At 42.2% G+C, this 14,340-nt stretch overlaps 1 protein-coding gene across 1 annotated transcript in view; it reads left to right on the top strand.

The window, feature by feature from the left end:
* The first annotated feature begins 614 nt into the window (after window positions 1-614).
* Window positions 615-14,340, top strand: part of LOC111874742 — a 50,507-nt gene continuing 36,781 nt past the window's right edge. The window contains exon 1 of the mRNA XM_023870488.2: window positions 615-1,157. The gene's annotated coding sequence lies outside the window, so the exon portion shown is untranslated. The remainder of the gene's footprint in view (window positions 1,158-14,340) is intronic.

Here is a 14,340-nt window from a genome sequence, read left to right as displayed (position 1 = left end):
TTATCCGTGATATATACAATATCGTATTCAAGAACCCGTCTCGAAATCGAAATGAGGCCTCTACAGAAACATATAGATCACCATGACATAAATATGTATGGGGGGCGTAGAGGTACCGCTGCACATATTCGTAAGCTTAATCGTGGTCAACCTTACGCTCTGAGAGCTTCACTCATGGTAAAATAGCTCCCGGTACCCAGTGGATAGGAGGTTGTGTGAGCCTCAGAGTCAGTCTGGACGATGAGGAAGAGAAAATCTCTTGGTTCTGTCGAGAATCGAACCACAATTTCTCGGCCGTCCAACCCTTAACCTAGTCTCAATACCGACTGAGATGACTTGCCTAACATATGCAGCAGCAGATATCTCATTTAAGTCTACCATGGTTGTAATGAGCAGCGAAGATGGCTGGAAGACCTTACTGGTGACTACTGGCTGCAACAGTGATTGCTGTCCCGGGCCTGTCATCCTTCTAGAGTTGCGTGTAGACCTATGACATTCCGAAGGCCTTGCCTAGATACCTGCCCTGAACGCTGCGCACGGTTTTCTCACTGACCACTGACTTTAGGCGGCTCTCCGCGCCGGAGACAGGTTTAGTAGCCAGTCGGCCAGCAACTCGAGAGGTGTGCCTGGCGGGAGCAACGGTCTGTGCCCGTTAGCACGTTGTCGCCGTTGTTCCTCGGATGTATCAGTGTTTGTAGCTTGTCATAGACAAGGGACTGGTTCTTTCGTCAGTTTCATGAGTCAGAGTATTTAAGTTGTTCCAATGAGCTGGAATTCCCTTTGTGCTTGAACTCTTAATTAGTGAAGTGTCTGATTATCGAAAGAAGTAATTCTTTCTCTCTTTGACTTGACATCACATTTATTGGGGCATACATAGGAAGGTGGCAACTGTGGTGAATACTTTATGACTTCAGCAGATGTGAATACATATTTGTGAAAACTTACACATTTATAAGTTGCATATGATGGACAGTTACTCATTCGGCTTCAGTAAAAGTTGATCTTATTTAAAATACACTTCTTTTGTAGCTGCTGTTGAAATTCTTGTATGGTTAATTGTGATTCGAAAGAACTATCAACTCATGTGACAGCTGCCTGCTGTAAGTGACCTGGATTCCAGACGCAAACCCACAGTGGAGGATAGACTACTCGTAACGGTGGGTAAACTTGTGACTATTTATTATTTGTTTTTCGGATAAAAGTCAGAAACTTTGAAAGTGTTAAATATAGTAGACGACTACTTACAGAAAGAGTGGGTTAAATAATATGGATAAACTGGTTGGAAATGTATAAAACTTGGGCAGATCCACACATAAAAAAAAATATTATTAAGATGTTGAAAGTGTTACATTTAATTTAAAATTTGTTTTCCATCAAAGAAATCGGATATTTGTAACCTCTATTTTAAATTTTTTGAATATATTTTTAAATTTATCTTTAAATTTATACGTATTTAACCATTTAAAGACTGAAGTTCTTGCACACAGTATATAAACATTCAGTTCGTACCTCACAGAAATATATTACGTCCCCACCACAAAGAACAACTAGTTAATCCTGTTTAAGGGAGAGATCACTATCTGTTGTGATAACAAGTATATAAAATACAGGAATACACTCTGTTGACAGAATGTAGAGTTTTTGAATGTTAAAGCAGATGGTGCATATAATAACCACTATGGTGTAAAGGGTTCAATTTATTCACATTTAGTGTATGAGGAATAACCTCTTCGATTATGCGAGTTCTTTGCACATGACAGCAAAATTGAATGATATTCTAGACAAAAAGAGCGAAAAAATGAGCCTATTGGTTTTTAATTATGTTTTCTGTTAATTTATTTGGCGACACTGTCAGTATGAATGACTGTATAAGGGGTGGGCCTTCTTGGCCCTTGCACCGCGACCACAGTGATCTCTTCTGCCTCCCCTTCTGATTATCCCTCAACAATCCTGCGCTTCGAATGAAGCGTAGGATCTTGTACGTGGGGACGTCGAAATAGTCACTTTGTTCCGTAAAATATTGACCCAAGTGGCGCAATCTTAAATAAGCTAAGGCCTCACATTCGCACAGGATATGTGAGGCTGTTTCGTTTTCTTCTTGACACCTCTCACAAGTTGGGCTGTAAAGGTTCAGCCACACAGAGCACTACGCTATGTTCGCTACGTACGCTACGTACGCTGTCTACACTCTGCGACGCAGCTAACATTTGGAACATAGCATACGTAGCGTACGGAAGTCTGTGTGGCCAGTCACATTGGCAATAAAGGGAGATATTTTTCTGTTCGTATAGCGAACATAGCGTACGTAGCGCTTTGTGTGGCCGAAACTTTATTTAGTCCCAATTTGAAGAGGTGTCCTTTTAGGTGACAGTGTCCTGTAAGTAGTCCTACCACCCATTGTAGCTGGTTCCTGTTTAACTTCAACAGTTCCTTCGCTCTTTTAGTAGAGGGTCCTCGTATGAGTCCCTTTGCTTGCCTGAGTCCAGTTAAGGATCCCCAGTATTTCTTGTGTTTCATATTTGCCCAGTCCCTGATTGCCTTTCTGGCAACTCCTATAGAGATGCCACAGGCTGGTTCAGGTCCTATGAATGGATGTTAAGCTCCAGTCTTGGCCAATTGGTCTGCTGTTTCGTTTCCAGCAAAACTCTCATGTCCCAGCACCCATATCAGTTGTACCCTGTTATGTTTGGCCAGTTCCATGAGAATTTGGTGACAATCCCAGACCAATTTTGAGTTGATCTGGTGTTTGTCAAGCGCTTTAAGTGCAGCTTGACTGTCAGATAGAATGTAGATGTTCCTATTTCTGTAGTTCCTATCTAGATTCTCCATAATACATGCCTTAATGGCATATACTTCTGCCTGGTACACTGTCGTGTACTGCCCAAGGCTGAAACTGAGTTTCCGCCTCGTGCCTTAGCAGAACACACCAGCTCCAGTGCCCTTATTTATCTTGGAACCCTCTGTATACCAGATCAGTCCCCATTTTCTATCGGGCCAAAACCCGTCTTCCCATTCACTCCTTTCAGGAAATCTGACCGTGAAGGGTTTTTCGTATAATGCCTCAGTATCATTTTGTCAGACCCCATTTGTAATATGGGTTCTTTTTTCATGTCCTAAGTTATGTATGTATGTCCGAAACTATCGGATTTAGGTTTCCATTGATCACTGCATTGGAGACGGTAGATTCCTGCCCTGGCCTCTGCCTCCAACTGTAGATGCAGTGGAGGGAGTACAAGAAGTATCTCCAGTGCAGCTGTTGGAGATGTTCGAATTGCTCCTGTGATACCCAAGCAAGCCAACCTTTGTAATTTTACTAATTTCTGCCTTGCTTGTATTGAGTTTAACTCTGGGCCACCATACTGTGACGCCGTAGGTAATTGTGGGTCTTACAATCGCAGTGAATATCTGACACTGTCGGTAACTCCAGTGCGTAGCGACGAATTCTAGGACGATAGATGAATGCGCAGGACCTTGAAGGAAGCGGTCATGACCTAATCATTGTGCTATCTCGGCATTTGCCTGGAGAGACTGATGGAAACTACGATAAAACAGACAGGATAGCCCATGTCCTGACCAAGATTGGAAGCGAGGACCTCCCCAATACAAATCTAGAGCGTTACCGCTACACCAATCCGTTCGGTATTCGTTCTGTTGTTACACGTGTTTCTGACTATGTAATCTTAAATACTGCGTAAAAGGTAAAGTTGTCCCTGCACTTAACTATTAAGCACTAGGCCACGAAGGCATATGAGGGAGTGTATGTATAGATCCCCATTTCTTGACCTCAACACTAGCTGGAGTTGAGGGGTCAGCTTCACAACCCGGCCGCTTTACTCCCGGCGAAAGAGCCTCCGGTATCCGTTGGATAGGAGGTTTTGTGAGCCCCAGAACTGGTATGGACGACGTGAAGTGGGGAAGATTTTTGTTCCTACCGGCACTCGAACTCCGAAGCCTCGGCCGTCCAACCCGTATGCAGTCGACATAGAGACGCCGCTATCCCGCCTCCTAGAAACATGTATTCGTGTTGAATTCGTTGTGTTCATGTCGAATTAATAACGTCATGCTGCTTCCCTGACACCCCAATGCGGGACGCCGTTCAACATAAGTTTAGTAACTGATATAGTGCTGTAAATCTGCGATATTCATTATTCAGCTTTCGTGGATATGCTACATTTGGAGCATGGCTTTGTATGGGGCTGAAACTTGGACACTTAGGGCACTAGATCAGAAACACCGATTATGTGAGAAATGAAGAAGTGTTATTTAGAGTCAGTGAGCAGAGGAATATCCTACACGAAATAAGAAAACGGAAGGCTAATTGGATTGGTCATGTTTTACGCAGTAACTGCCTTCTAAAAGAAGTTATTGAAGGAAAGATAAAGGGTCGGATAGAAGTGACCAGAAGACGAGGAAGAAGACGTAAGAAGATGCTGGATGACCTTGAGGACAGAAGAGGATATTCTCATTTGAAGGAGAAAGCTCTAGATCGCATCAAGTGGAGGAACTGTTTTGGAAGAGCCTGAGGCGCTGTCGTCTGACAGATTACTGATGATGATTTCATGGATTAGGCCTTAATTTATTCTGATTCAGAACTAACTCTGAAAGTATGAGTCCTAAAATAAATGAAGGGTTGTTTGTGACGTCTTTCTGTTATTGAGAAAGGCCGGGTTGTCATGCTATCGAGTCTGACTTTCTTAAGTACCACAACGGGAGAATATAACTTCATTATATCAAAACGGAAATATGTCAGCGAAAATGTTTATTAACCGAGAAGGTCTCTCTAAGCAAGGAGAAATATTGATATAGGATCTTAATGGACTGCGAGATCTTCCGTATTCGTTCTTAGTTCAGTAACTATCCGAAGTTCAAACTGTCGTTGTAAGTCTCGCTGTAAAATCTGTGGTATGTAAACGGCATCGAACCAGAATGTCGCAAACACGCTGTCACTTGTCTTCCACCTTATTTCGTTGTGATTTCAGTTGACGTGGTAGTGTCTGTACATATAGTACTCTCGAATAGCCTATTCAGTTCGAAAAGCAAAGGCGTTCATATTTATAAATACTATTTCGTGAGAATGTAAGGTAACTTGGTACCTGTAAGTACGATTGATTCAGAGAGAAACTCGTTTGGACACTTGGAAAGAAAGCGCTTATAATTTAGCGGAATATATTTTTACGCATCAAGGAGGATGAAAGGAATATTATTGGGATGATGCAGCAATTGTAAATGAGAAGCAAATTCGTACAAAGTGTTGGTAGGTAATTCTGAAGGAAAGGGACCAGGTCAAGTTGTCCCTGTGCTTAACTAATTAAGCACTACGCCATGAAGGCGTATGGGGGAGGGGATATGTAGACCCATATTTTCTTGACCTCGACACTAGCTGGAGGTGAGTGGTCAGCTTCACGCCCCTGCCGCTTTACCCCTGGGGAAAAAGCCTCCGGTACCCATTGGATAGGGGGTTGGGTAGACCTCAGAGCCGGTCTGAACGACATGGGGAAGAGAAAATTCTTTACTCTACAGCGACTCGAACTCCGATCCCTCAGTCGTCCAGCCCGTAGCCAGTCGCTATACCGACTACTCCAACCCAGCTCCTTAGATGGGAGGATAATATTAAAAATTTTCTTAAAGCAATAGGCCGAGAGGGTGTGGATTGTATATGCATAGTAAGTAACTTTCTGAACCATATGTATATGGGAATGCAAGCGTTTCAGTTCAGTGGTTGAGTGTGTGAGACTTGCAGCACCTGAGAATGGCCCGTTTTGGGTGGAAACATGTCGTGCTATGTATGTTAATAAACAGTTGTTGCGTTGACGGTGGAATTTGTATATGTTAAATGTATATATACCTGCCTAGCTGTCTCGATCGGGAGTGTGCATTGGAAGGGGTGAGCTAACCTGCCTAGACTAGTGAATGTACCTGTTGGACGCATGCCTTGGTATTGTAACTATGTGCCCCTTGCTGTATGCTGTGTTCCTCACATCAACAGATTCCTTGTGGTGAGATTAATCTTAGAGGCACACAAAGATCTATCCTACAATGATATGTGGAATATGAATTAATGATTATTTTGATAAGGAGTTCTCAACCTATTCCATTTTGAATGCAACCGGCCATCTTACACAAAAAGAAAACTAGTCTCACTGTAGTGAAAACTAAATTTTCTTTGTCCAAGAACTGTGTTCACAAATGTGTACTTTTCAGTCCTATTATATTAGTCTTTAATGAAAGTCTTATTTTCGAGAAGACACGTGCCTCCCAGCCAGTGATCAGGTTCTACTAATTGAAGAAAATTAATTTAGACTACGCTATGTACTTCTACTGCAAAATTTAAAAATGTAATGTCTGTCAAGATCCTGCCAGCAAATTTTATGTTTCCTCTTCGAAGAAAACGAATTTCAGCGGTCCATAAATCTACAACGGGACACAGCATCCAAGGTGCATTGGGGCCATGGACTTCCAGCCAAGGTCACTAACATGCCTTTTTCTTCTGTAAAATTATAAGGAGACTGAGGGAGCGCGGTTTATCGGATAAACATCGCCATCTTTGGAATGCCATTTTGCCACTCCCACCCCCGCCAAGACCCTAGGGTATTTCAAACAGAGATTTCCACTTGCCCTATTTCACAAATAACGTAGAAGTAAGAAAATTAATAAAAGCTTCTGTAAGTAAATTTATGAATATTGTTGAAAAAGAGTGGGATTTTCGGAAGCTGTAGGGGAAGCCTGATTGGAGGAGACTGCTTGGATGAATTAGGCGTAGATGGGACAGTAACATGAAAACAAGAAGTTCTAGGAAGAACTAACCGCTTACTATCCTTTTATATGGCACGGACCATACAGAAAATGAAAAAATTGTGCGGGAGTACACAGACAGCAAAATGATCTCATGAGCCTCCCTTTATTTTTTTCATCAAAGTGAGGAACGTAGTTCTATATGTGTAATACAAACTTCGTCGCAAATGTAACACTTTATTGTAGTTCTTGTTCTCCTTCTTTCGCACTACATGTTTCGGCCGCAACCGGCCATCATCAGGTGTATTTCACTTCACGTAGCTGTCACACTGCACTCAATATTAACATTAGGCTCCAGATTTCCAATTGTTCATTTCTCTGTCGTCAGGGGGCACCCAATATTCCAGAACTTGACTTGTCAATTTTGTCAATTGTGTTTAAAATCTTTATTAATATTCATACGTCGATTGGTTTAAAATTTTAAATACTACATTAACTTTAATTTTTAAAATTTAATTTAGATTTAAAATCAAAACCAAAATCACAGAGATACCAGCTCTATGCTTATATGTGCTGCAGCGGCTACCTCTTGCTTTCAGCACAGCTCGCGTGTTATTTTGTGCAGGTTCTCTGTGTGCGTGCCACTGCTTTTCTTCAATACGTTTGAGTATTAAAGAAAAGCTGGGGTCCACCCAACCTCCTATCCAATGGGTATAAGGGCTCTTTCCCCGGAGAATAAAACGGTCTGGGCGTGAAGCTGACCGCTCACCTTTAACTAGCGCAGAGGTCAAGAAAACATGGATTTATACATCCATTCTCCCATACATCTTCATGACGTGGTGTTTAATTAGTTAAACACAGAGAAAACTTTACCTTGGTGCTCTTGCTGTAGCTTATAATTGTGATGTCTCCTGTAACGAGAATGAAATGAGCGCCGTCGGTATGTGTAGACAGTTTATGAGGCGTCTGATTTTGTCGCAGTTAATCTATATGAAATACTCAAGTTGATATATTCATGTTTACTTTGTTCTGTATAGTTTCTTAAGCGAAGTTGTCTCCTACACACTCCCAAAGAATGCTACTTTTCCTCTTTTCCAATATTAATTAACCTGGTGAAAGTTGTACAGTAGCAGATTGAATTTCTAGTCGTTACTGTCAGTGTAATTACCTTTAAACTCTTCTCTGTTGTCAGTTTGCATATGGCAGGAAGTTAATCTTAATAGCGAAGGTAATTAACATAGAGGCTGAGGGAACTGCCCGTGGGATTATCTTGCCTGAACAATAGTGTCAGAGACAACTGACTGAATTGCCTGCGGTAATCAGGAAGTCCAGAGGCATACTTTCTGATCGCAGACCGGATGTACACATTTGGCTCCTTTGTGTGATTCATTCATCTTTCACATCGTAAATTTCTGACATACGGAAGGCATTCATTCGGTCTGCCTCCTTCAGGACTGCGCCGTACGTAGTTTTTGGCCCAGTTTGCTTGATTTAAAACCAAAGGGACAATTGCCATAACTTTATGTCCGTTTATCTGTGTGTCTGTCCCACTATTAATTTTTAACGAATTAACCAATTATCATGAAACTTGGTATCAAAATAGTTCTACTAAGGACAGTTCCACTTATGTTCTGTACTTCTCAGTTTCCCATATCAATAAAACCAACATGACAACCATGCGAACTTGTGGATGGAGAGAGACTGGCGATATTGACGGCACTAACGACACTTAATATAGGATCATTAATTTTTGTAGGACAATAAGCCTGTAAGGTGAAAAATAAAATTGTTCCATGTGCTTAATTAATTAAACACCATGCCATGAAGACATATGGGGAAGTGCAATTATATCCCCACAATTATTGACCTCGGCATTAAATGGAGGTGAGTCCTTATCTTCACTTTAGCCCCGAGGAAAGAGCGCCTGGCACTCTTTCCAAAGAGGCTCTGTGGGTCCCGGAGCAGGTCTGGACGATGTGTCTGGTGGGAAAAGAACCCAGACAGTCCAGCCTGTAGCCTGTTACTATACTGACCGTGGTGCCCAGGCTTCTCTGATAATAGGCCGATATATTCCTAAATTATATAATTTTCTTTCTTTTTTATTTTCGAAAAATATAAAACGACGAGATAAAGTAAATATAAGCTGATCCTCTGCTTGCACACCGTGACATGAAGATTCAGTGGGTATTGAAGGCAATGTTGTGCCCATCCTTAGCCTCAGCGTTAGACGGAGGTGCATGGTCAGCTCCACGACCCGACTGTTTTAACCGAGGCGAAATATCCAAGACCCACTGGTTAATATGCTGGGTTAACATAAGAAATTTTCTGCACGCCGAGGAGAAAGAAATCTCTGCCTCTGCCGGAAATTGATACCAGACTCCCCGTTCGTTCAGCTTGCATGTAGCTTGGTCACTGTTTTCTCTGACAGCTATTTTGGCTGAAAACAGCATGGCTGTGTCGCCAACAGTACGAGTATGTATAGATCTAAGGCGTTGCTTGACTGTGGTAATGAACTGACTTTGAAGGTAGACGTGAGAAATTTGTAATGAAGGTGGATGGAACGTACTACTAAATTTGTAAGAAACCCATTTCTTCATGTTAACATTTATAGACGGTGCCATAAGCAAAATTATAAGGTTGTATAAGGCAAATTTAGCCGGTCACGGTAGCCGAGCTGTCTAAGGCATGTACTGTCTTCGCTCGCTTGGAAACCGGGTTCGTGGGTTCGAATCCCACTCAGGGCATGGATGTTTAGTTTGTGTGTGTGCGTTTGTCTGTGTTTGTTTACAGGTAGAGGCCTTGCGACGAGCTGATCACCCGCCCAAGGAGTCCTACCGAACGTGTAAGATCTAGAAAAACCAAGTGAACAGAGAAGTTCATGGGGGTAGGCCTAGGCCAGCTGGGGCTGTAGTGCCAAGGAAAAAAAAATAAGGCAAATTTAACGAACTGAAACGCTTTTCGAGTGAACCTTACAGATACAAACAGATCATTCAATTGTAAGTTATGAACTTGCAGTACGCGCTGGCCACACCATGCAGATTGAAAGAAAATGGAAAGTAGCTCACAGAGCTACTTGAATTCAGTTTTAGCTTTGAGGCTCTGTAACTTCAGTAGGTGACTGTACGGGACACGTCAGAGGGGAAGGGTCGAGTGTGTTTAAGGTACGATTTCCGGCACTTAATTAGAAATATTGAGCGAATTAAAAACACTCAATGAAGTCAGTCCCAGGAGAGGTTCGAAGGGACAAAGTCTCAAAAAGCATTCCAGATTAGTATTCACTACGCCTCAACAGTCAGCAGAGAGAAAGTGGCAAAGAATGACGTTAGCAGAATGAATGGAATGGCTTCATGGGAAACTCTGTTTCATAATAGGGGACGGACAAGCAAGTGCTTAAGAAGAAGAAAAAGATACAGAGATAGATACATTTTTCTTAACGAATTCAGTCCTTTGGCCCGATAACGATGTCCTGTTGTCATACTCAAGGAACCGGCAAGAATTATTGGGGACGAAATAATATTTTGTTGGCACAGCAATTGATGCTGAAGTTACCAACTTTTACTTTAAGCACGTCGTGTATATACAACCTATCATAGGACATCATCACATACATAAATACCACTAAACCGGTTGTCCTTTCCTCCGGGAAAAGAAAGTGCTGGGAACAGGATACAAAATACAGACATCATGAACATAGCAGACCCAGCACAAGGGCCAAATATTTGCTTGTTAAGTCATCAAGATCCGTTATATCTCAGGATCGGGTACAATTGCCGACAGAAGAAAAATAAAAGACGAATTATCCACACAGCCTGTTAAAAAGGAAAGTTTAGAGATGATTTTACTTCTGCTTATAATCTGTTTAAGACAAAATGTATGTACGGGCCCTATTATTAAAGCAGAATGCGCTTGCTCAGGTCTGGTGGGACGCGTTCCTTTAACGGGACTTGGAGATCGGCTGCGTGGAACGTGCGTTCTCGAAAATAGATGCTTCCATTGATGAGTAATGCAGTGCTAAAGTGTAAACATTCACTTCTTGAGAAAAGAGAAGGCCTGTTTTCATTATGGCGGGACTACTTTTTATTTATAAAATGAACGGTGGGATGAAAAATTCGAAGGGTCGAGGACTACTGCTCTAAAGAAAATCGTGACACGTTAAATTGTGGTAACAGGCCTTGGAGACCAATAGGGTTCTGAGAAGGCTCCCACATTTTCTAGACAGTCGGCTCACAGATGGCGGTAAGGTTATCAGCCTTACGCCCCGACCACCCTTTACCACCCAGAAAGATTCCTGGTACTCATTTCTGTTAGAGGCTGAGTGGACTCCAGGGCCATAGTGCGGCAGGAAGGACTGGGTAAATTGAAAAAAACCCACCTCATCAGAAATCGAACCCGTGACCTTCCGGCTTGTAGCATAGTGTCTCAACCAACTACCCTACCTCGTGCCCCCCTTAAACTGTATGGGAGGATTGATTCCATAAAGTGATTTCCACTGATATTTAATTAGTGTAGTCCTGAAATTACTATGCTTACGATTTTTAATTTTGGAAATAAATGTATCACACGTGACAAAATTAGGAGGGCACAATGGATTCTCCAACCCTGGTATCTGTTTATTGGCTAAACGCCCCTTTGTACAACGTGCAGTGCAGGAAGGCGCGTTAGCATCGTATAGCCTCAGCTGTTCGGTCAAATATTCCACATATTTCGACAGTTGCAGTGGTGTAAACGTTCCAGAAGGCTTGAGTATTTATTTTCTAGGAAAAGCTTTGGAATGGACATTTCTCTTGATATAGAAAAGCAGATTGGCGTGCTTCGTTCTGATCTATGATTATCACCCTCACGATTATTATTATTATTATTATTATTGTTGTTGTTGTTGTTGTTGTTGTTGTTGATGTTGATTTGTTGATGTTGTTGATATTAACAAGCTTGAGGGCATCCAAGCAGAAGTTTGCGTCCGTCTGTTTCTATCGTCTTTTCTTTCATGTTCCTATAGTTACACTTTTGCCTTAGAGAAATGAAGTCTGCATTATTTACTCGTATTTAAAAGGAGACATCACTTTGATGTACATTTTTGTTCAGGTCTATCGTGGCCTTAAATCCTGCACTTCCCGCTTGCAAAACGTTAAGGCGCGTCCACATTACTCGTACTCGTACTCGTGCTCGTGCTCGTCGGGAGACTCGTCTGAATTTTACTTGTGCTCGTAAATCTTCGTCCACACTACTTCAGTTGCTCGCCAGGCTTCGGCGCGTGAGGATCCGTATATTTACTCGTAGTGTGTATAGGCTGTAGTCGTATTTTAATTTATTGGCTATAGTTTTTAAATTAAAAAATTAAAATTTGCTTATCTCGTGACTTGTCATATCGTCCACATTACTCGAGAGCATAGCGAGTCACACGAGCACGAGCACGAGTAATGTGGACGCGCCTTTAGTCTTCGTATTTCTAGTCGTACTGTTAAGGATGTCCCGCTGTTTGGTGTTTGTCTCTCTGGCAAACACTGTTCTTCTGCTCGGTGCGCCTGTGCTGCTGGCGCAGTGGCTCAAGATCTCGACATATTTGCAATCGAAGCAGTTTCTCTCAATCATATTTTATAATCTTCTACATGAAATTATTAATAATATTCGTTCATAAACCTAATGTTCTTGTGTTATGTAGTTCTTAATCATTACATTCTTTGTGTATTTCTTTTCCTATATTTTTCTTTCCAGGTTTTCTCTATTAATATATTTTCTTTCTCCAGAGTTTTCCTGTAATTTGTCTCTTGTCTTTATGTTATGTTTGTCCTTAATATGATAACGTGTATCTACACTGTGCTGTGTCTGTGATTGCCCTCGTAGTTGTTGACAAACAAACAAACTCCGTGGTCTGTAGTCTGCAAGCGAACTATAACGACCGAGCAACCTCCACTTGTCGGCGAAGTTAGTGTGACACATAAATAATAAATAGGTGAATTATTATTATTATTAGTATTATTATGTCATAATGAAGCTCGCACAACAAATTTGAGTGCTGTATTTACAATCGAATTGAATTGGTTATTAAATTGGAAACTGACTTCCAACTAAGGTAAAAGATAGTGGGGCTGGGGTGGGTTTTCTTCGAGTACTTCGGTTTCCCCTGCCAATCTTCATTCCACCAAATTCTCCATCATCATAGTCCCCCGTGGCAGGTACAATAGGTCAATCAGTGGCCTCCGTGCCGAGTGGACCCAGCTGGACTCCAAACCCCACTAGCGAATTAAAAAAAGGTAAAAGATAAAGTTGTTTGTGTTTTTAATTAATTAAACATTACTCCATGAAGACATATGAGGGTGGATGTATAGATCCACGTATTCTTGACCTCGGCATTATTTGGAGGTGAATGGTCAGCTTCACGCCGCGGCCGTTTTAATCCCTGGGAAAGAGCCCCTGTTACCCCTTGGATAGGAGGTTCAATGAGCCCAGAACCTGGCCTGGATGACGTGGAGAAGAGAAAAACCTTGCCTCTCCCGGGATTCGAACTCCGACCTCTCGGCCGTCTAGCCCGCAGCCACTTGTTATACTGATTGCACTGTCTCGGGTCTCATACTGTTTAAAAAAAAAAACAGTCTGAACACCACGTACCGGTATTTCTGCACACATTTAGGCTTACGTCTGCTGCTCACTTCACGACCTGAGATGGCTACGCTTATCTCGGTTCAAGCCGCAGGAAGTGTGGAGCCACGGTCACAAGTAACCGCAGTCTCCTATTCACTTCTCCTTGGGCCTTTGCTTCCTGTTAGCCTGAATCTTACGTCTTCTTTCTCATGCATGTTAGTAATTTCAGATCAATACAAACGGACCCACACAAGGCACACGAGACCATTGAACTCGGAAAGGACGGACATATGTTAATATCTTCTGCAGTGACGTCAGATTCGTAAGTCTGGCGTTTACACATGGCGCTCTCATGCAGAAGTGCTTCCGTTTCTGTCATGGAGTTCTGATCGATAAGTTTATGCACAAATCACATACTAACGCTGTATCAATCGCCCATGTTACTTTGTTTTTACATACCCAAAAAAGAAATACGTCTCTCTTGTGTGTGTGTTTGTGTTTGTGAGTCTTTACACAGTTTGGAGCATTCTGTGTCTCGGTATAAATGAAAAAACTTTACGTGGAAAAAATTCCGTACGGAAAGTAATATCAAACTGATGACATTTAATCGTGTTCTTCCTACCGTACATATATTTGGGAGCAACTTAGGACATGTTGCTATTTATTTTTAACGTACCAAATGAAATTTGTCCTTTCAAAATTCCAAATCCCAACTTATTCTTTAGCCTGGCCGCGCCATAGCTCAAGCGGTTTGTTGCTGGCTTCCCACCGCGGCGGCCCGGGTTCGATCCTGGGTCAGGTCAAATGGGATTTGTGGTGGACAAAGTGGCGCTGAGGTGGGTTTTCTCCGAGTACTTCGGTTTCCCCTGCCAATCTTCATTCCACCTAATTCTCTATCATCATAATCACCCGGGGCAGGCTACAGTAGGCCAATCAGTGGCCGCCGTGCCGAGTGGACCCAGTTGGACTCCACCCCCCACTAAGCGATTGTTTTAATTTTACTCTTTAGCCTTATACAAAGAAATCTTC

The sequence above is a fragment of the Cryptotermes secundus genome, unplaced genomic scaffold, assembly GCF_002891405.2.
Source record: "Cryptotermes secundus unplaced genomic scaffold, Csec_1.0 scaffold390, whole genome shotgun sequence".
In the NCBI taxonomy this organism is placed as follows: domain Eukaryota; kingdom Metazoa; phylum Arthropoda; class Insecta; order Blattodea; family Kalotermitidae; genus Cryptotermes; species Cryptotermes secundus.
Note: the sequence above shows the minus strand (reverse complement) of the source record. Positions and strands in the feature narration are given on the sequence as shown.